The 6,000-nt window shown below is 62.4% G+C and overlaps 1 protein-coding gene across 4 annotated transcripts in view; it reads right to left on the reverse strand.

Moving 5' to 3' along the window:
* Window positions 1-5,625, reverse strand: part of PRKCD (protein kinase C delta) — a 28,236-nt gene extending 22,611 nt beyond the window's left edge. The window contains exons 1-2 of one of the 4 annotated variants that reach the window (XM_045862179.3): window positions 5,363-5,618; window positions 1,971-2,079 (exon numbers count right to left, since the gene is read on the reverse strand). The gene's annotated coding sequence lies outside the window, so the exon portion shown is untranslated. Of the gene's footprint in view, window positions 1-1,970; window positions 2,080-5,362 lie in introns of all 4 variants that reach the window. The other 3 variants (XM_045862178.3, XM_064595176.1, XM_064595167.1) reach the window with 3 other exon arrangements.
* Window positions 5,626-6,000: the final 375 nt, after the last annotated feature.

Genomic DNA, 6,000 nt, shown 5'->3' on the forward strand with positions numbered 1-6,000 from the left:
AGTCGGCCTAACCCACTGGCCAGGCGCTGCTCCCCTCACAGGCAAGGCCAGGGCGGGGCAGGCCACAGACAGAGGGCTGGTCAGTCCCACTCTGAAACCACTTCCTGGGCAGCGCAGGGGAAGTGAGCCTCCGGAAACACCTCGGATGGACAGGCCTCTCCCTGGGCCCAGGCCTTGGAAAATGCACACACCACTCTGGGAGAAGCATCCTGCTTGCCTCCCGGTTGCCAGAGCCCAGCAACTCCACTTCCGCCAGGCATGGATGCTACGGGGGACAGAGGGGCTGACTGGACCCCCATCCACCTGCGAGCACCTTGGCCCCATGACCACAGGCAGCCCACTTCCTCCTCTGCGGCGGCGCCACAGTGTCGGCACAGCTCACATGGTCCCTCCCCCTCATCCCCAACTCCCCCACACCGAGTCCTGGTCAGCCTGGGGTCTGGCCCGGGAGAGCAGGATGGCCGGTGAATGCCTGGGCAGAGCCCGCCTCCCAGTGTGGCCCAGCCCCCTGGAGCACCCGCGGTCACTGCCACACCTCGAACCTCACCCTCAGTGCCAGACGCAGGCTGGGTTGTGACCCTGACCTAGGACCCCCCACTTCCTGACCCAGAATGGGCAGTATGGTGTGTGTGGGCAGGCTTCAGTGTACAAGGATGACTGGGTGAGCATCTGTGTGCGTGTTTGAGCGTGCCTGTGGTGAGTGCATGTGAAAAGCTGTGGACGTGTGTGTGCATGTGCGGTGCGTGTGTGGGCACTCGAGGCTTTGTGGGCATGGGCGCCGAATGCAGCTCAGTTCTATGTCCTTGTGTGAGCATACCTAGGTCTGCACGGGCAAGGTAAGTGATGTCTGAGCTTTGAAAGTGGGCTGACTCCAAGACTAACTGGTTGAACTTCTTAGGGAATGAGGCTCTGTCCTGGGAGAGGGTGGCCCCCTGACCTCAGGTAGCAGAGGCCCCCAGCCAGCCAAGGACATGTTACCTCCTGCCCTCTAGGTTTGATGGTAAGTTGAATAAACAGCAGACCCAGTGATGACCCTGCCCTTGTTCAGCCCCCACTCCCATCCCAGAAGCCAGGACCCTGACCTCCTGCTCCCCCTCCCCCCAGACTTAAGCTCTGAGAGCCCAGCCCCCACTGGTCCATTCACACCCCTCCCCAAATCTGTAGGTGCCCAACAGCCAGTAGGGAGGGGAGTGGGGGCTGATCAGGGAGGCCTCCTGGAGGAAAGACCACCTTGGCTATCCCTCCCCACCGTCACTCCCTAGGTTCCAGGTGCCCTCAGCAACGCCATCACACCCCCAGAATCTTGTCCACTGGACTTTGGACACTCAATGGATAACTCACAGGACTGTTTTCACTGCAGTGGGGGCTGAAGGAGGCAAGTCTGGCCCCAAAGGAAGGAATCTCTAGTTTTATAAGGGGCCTGAGAGAGTACAGCCTTCCCTAGTATTCCAACTCACCCAGAATCTGGGGGTTGGGGAGGGGGATTTTTGAGTCTCTCCTCTGCCCCAGAGAGGCTGGGGAAATGAGGGAACTGGGGTGTGGAAAAGACTGCAGGAAACCTCTTTCCATTCTCAGTTTGCTCAGGGCAACCATCAGGTCCCCTGTGTGATGATGATGAAGACAGCCTGAGGCCAAGCCAAGGGGCCCCAGAAAAGCTGATGTATCCCCCCTCAACCCTTGGCACATACACCACCGTCTTTCTAACTAACCAGCCAAGTGGCACCACTCCTCACCCCAAACTGCTGGCAGGCCCAGGCCTCTGAGCTCCAAGGCAGGGAGCCCTCATAGGCCAGGCAAAGTGCTGCCCTCCTCCGGGCACCCAGGCCCCACACCCAGCCCGAGGACTTTGTAGGACCCTCCCCCCGCCCAACCCAGCCCCTACCCCCAGCAGAAGGGGAGGAGCCCAAAGAGGAGGGCCGCCCCATGCACACTGTCCATATGTCCATCTGTCCAGGAGGATCCGGTCTTACCTGGGGCTCCTGGCTCCCCCTTGCCCTCAGTCCTGGAGCCTGCCGCAGGCCACACAGCCACCACCGGAGGTAGGCCTGCAGCCCTCACCTGGGCCAGTTCCAGGCAGACCTGCAGAAATGAGAAGCAGCAGCTGAGGTGGGAGCCCAAACAGGCTCTCCCCATCAGCTGGCCCAGTCTGGCTCAGAGACCTCGGCCTCTTTGGACTCGGCTTTCTCTTCTGTGAAATGGGGTGTTGGGCCCAACTTTTCCAAGGCACCGGCTATGTGTCCTCTCCATGCTAGGGGTTGGATCACTGTGTCTCAGCCCCCGGAGCATTTCCAGACTACAGATGTACCAAGAAGCTCTTCCTAATCTCTGTCTGCAAGAGGTCGCCCTGTGACTTAGGAGACCTCGTGGCAGTGGAGGCCACTGCTCTGTGGTCTAGGGCAATTTCTCTGAGCCTCTGTTTGTCTTATCTTCAAAATGAGGAGACTATATCTCCCCAGGTAGTTCTGAGGCCCCAGTGACGTGGCCTGACAGGCCCTGTGCTGGACTCACATTGGGAGTACCGAATGAACAGGGACACTTTCTTATTCCTTGTTTTGCACCTCCTAGTCCAGGTGATTCTCCCATTAATATTGGGCCCGTTATATACCCGAAAAAACTGAGGCTCAGAAAGATCCTAGAAGGAAGGAATGGCAAAGGCAGCAAGGTATCCCGGGTCTCCTGGCTGAAAGACCTGAGCACTTTTCCTGCAGGCCAGGCCAGGCCTCCACAAAAGATTCCCCTCCCCAGATGGGAGCTCCTCCTCCAGCTGAAGACCCCCATCACCACTCCCTGGGGAATGAGGCACCCTCAGGCCTGTCTGTACATTATTCCTAATTTTAATTTAAACTCCAATTAGCTGTGGCAGCTAAACGGTGTCAGTAGCCTGCAGCCAAGCTCCAAATCACCCCCCAGCCCTATCTCCCTGATCAGTGCTGCTGAGACTGGGCAGGCGTCAAGTGGGCTGAACAGGGCTCACGGGGTCTCTGCCAGCCATCTGCCCTCCTGCAAGCAGTCTGGTCAAGGGCACGGGATGGGCAACAGACACATCACAGCCAGGAAACTGGGTTGGGGACTATCTGGGCTTTTATTAGCCCAGCTCCACAGAGAATGGGGACCATACAGTTGGGGGCGGGAGTGAGTGGTCACCAAGTGAGACTTAGCATGTGCTAAGCTCTGCCTGTGGGCCAAGCCCGTGCTAGAGGCCCACTGACATAGGACCTTGAGTCCTCACAGCAACTTTTTCTGTTCTGCAGATAAGGAGACGCAGCCTTAGAGAAGCCTAGCTCCAGTCCCATGGCCATAAGAGGCACAGCGAGTATTTGAGCCCACATCTTTCCTGGGTCCAGAGCCCTGGGTCTTGGTCACAACACTGCAAACCCAAAGACTTGCCCTGCGGTATCCCTCAGCTTGGGGGAGTGAGAGATGGGGGCCTTCCCCAGCCTCCCCAGGAACTAGGGCTGGGCTTGCGGAGCCGCGTGCACCAACACCCTCACAGCCTCCCACATGCTCTCACACACTGGGGCTCTCACCGTCCCCCCCAGCAGTGTCACCCCGGGATGCAGGCACCACACTCCCGGTTCCCCACAATCACAGGGGCTCCCTAGGACCCAGATGGGCAATTTCATACAGTCAGACTGTGAGTCTCCCACCAGTCACACACTCACCCCTGCCAGTCTCATCCCAGCCACATTTCGGAACACACCAGATCCCTTACACCACCCTATCGCAGGTACAGCTGTCCAAACACCTCCACGTGGTGTGCGCACGCACACACGCACACACACACACATACACACACACAGAGCTGCCCTCTACCGGCCTGTCCACCACACCCCAACTCAGTCCACAGCAGGAACAAGGAAACTCAAGGGACCCGCCCCCTCCCTCAGTGACCAGGTCAGCCTGGTCACAGCAGCTCCGTGGCAGTGGGAGAGGAAGAACAAGTGAGTGTGCATTCACACCCACACTCATACAGACACATACAAGAGCATGGTGGGCTGACACTCCAACACCACTGGCTCCCCAAAATTAACAGCTCAAATGTATATGGCCAGTGGGTCACCATGACACAAACCAGTGTGCAACACAGGACTCTCCAGACACACCAGAGACACACAGGCACACAAAGATACACACACATACCAACACACAGAGGGCAGTCTGGTGACAAAGAACACACCAAGACATGCAAAGGTGCAAAGGGCACACAAAGCCTCAGGACACGCAGACATACACACGCACACACAGGCAAGTCACACCCTGTGGAAAAGGACCACAGACACAGTGACAAAGAACACACATGGAGACACAGATACATAACACACCTACGTGCTCAGATACAAGCGACTCAGCACAAGCAGTCAAGTCCAACCATACAGGGTAGGAATCAGAGAAGGGGACGCCCCCACCCCACCAAATCCTTTGGACCAGGTGGAAGTGGAGGGGCTCAGTGGGGTTCTACCCTCCCAGGCGAGGACAAATGGGACAGTCAGAGAAGTGTGCCAGTTCTGACGGTGTCCACCTCCTGCCCCTTCACTCTGGCTCTCCTCCACCCTCTCCCCTCACCTGGCCGGGCCCCCACGCGGGGGTGGCGTCTGGATTGCGGAGGGGCCAGGACCGATGGGACCTGGAAGGGGCCACCAGGGGAGGGGACTCAGAGGGGCGTAAGGGCGGGGCGGTAAGAGGGGGTATGGTGGAGACTGGAGCCACGCCCAGGCCGGAGACAGATGGAGAAAGGCAGAGAGAGACACCCAGACTGAAAGAAGAGAGAGAGCTAGGAGGAGGCGCCGCGCGGGCTGGGCCCGGCAGGGACCCAGGGGCGGGGGGCGGGAGGCGAGGCCGGGCGGGGGGCCCGGCCTCCCGTCCGCAGTAGAAAAGGAGAGGCGGCGGGACCGGCAGGGGGCGACGAGCGTGGGCCGGGGGCGCGGCTCCGGGAGGACAGGATCCAGGGGGCGGCGGGAGGTGCGGTGGGGGTGGGGCACGCGGAGGGCTACGGACTGACCGATCCGCACTAGAAAGACGCGGACGCGGGAACATAGAGGGGGTGGGGTCAGATGGACCGACCGAGGGCCCCGGGGATTCGCGAGGGACGGGCGAACGCTCCGAGGGTCTAGGGCACACACGCGGGTGGAGGGGCCGGGAGCAGACCGACGAGAGGGCCTCGACCCCTACGGCTGAACGGAGGGACAGACCGACGGACGGGGGACGGAGGCACCGGCGGGTCTCGGAGCGCGACGGGACTTTCGCTGGCCGTGGCTCAGTTTCTCAGTTTCGGAAACGGGAACCGGATCGGGGAGGGGGAAGGGAGGGGCGGCGCGCCCTAAGGGTAGCCCGGATCCCACGTCGGGGCCCGGCCCTCACTCACCTCCCGCGCACCGCCAGGCGCCAGGGGTCGCGGCGGCTGGGGTCCAGCTCCGGGCGCCGTCCCCGGGCGCGCGCGCGGACTGGGGGTCGCTGCGGGCCCGACCGGGACGGGCCCGTAGGCCGGTGAGTCCCGTCCGGGCCTCAGCGCGGCGGGCGGATGCCGGGGGTCGCTCCGGGGATCCCGGTGCCGCCGCCTCCCTCTCTCGCGCCGCTGCACACGGAAGTGCAAGGGGGCCGGGCGGCGCGACCTCACCCAGGTGCCGGCCCCGGCCCCGCCCCCGCTCAGGGCCCGCCTTCACCAGGGCCAGCCCCCCCCGAAGGCCCCGCCCCCGCCGCAGCGAGGAAGGGGGTCCGGGCCTCCGGCTCCCGGTGCGGGTCGCTCTCTACCCTCCCCGGCGCACCTCGGCTCCCACCCGCCCTAGCCCCTCAGAAGGGGCCCCACTTTACGGAGGGCGACGCTGAGGCCCGCGGGAGGGGGGCGCTCTCGCCACCTCTCGCTCAGCGAAGCCGGGGAGGCGCCGGCGGGGCTTCCCCAGCTCCCAGCGCCCACGCCCGGGACTCCCCACCCGCCAGCTGGCCCGCCGCGCCCGGCCTCCCTCTCTCTCTTCCTGTTGGCTGGAGTGCGGACGCGGCCGGGCC

This window comes from Mirounga angustirostris, unplaced genomic scaffold, assembly GCF_029215605.1.
Source record: "Mirounga angustirostris isolate CCGP_5_RB_7025 unplaced genomic scaffold, mMirAng1.0.hap1 SCAF_1, whole genome shotgun sequence".
NCBI classification, from domain to species: domain Eukaryota; kingdom Metazoa; phylum Chordata; class Mammalia; order Carnivora; family Phocidae; genus Mirounga; species Mirounga angustirostris.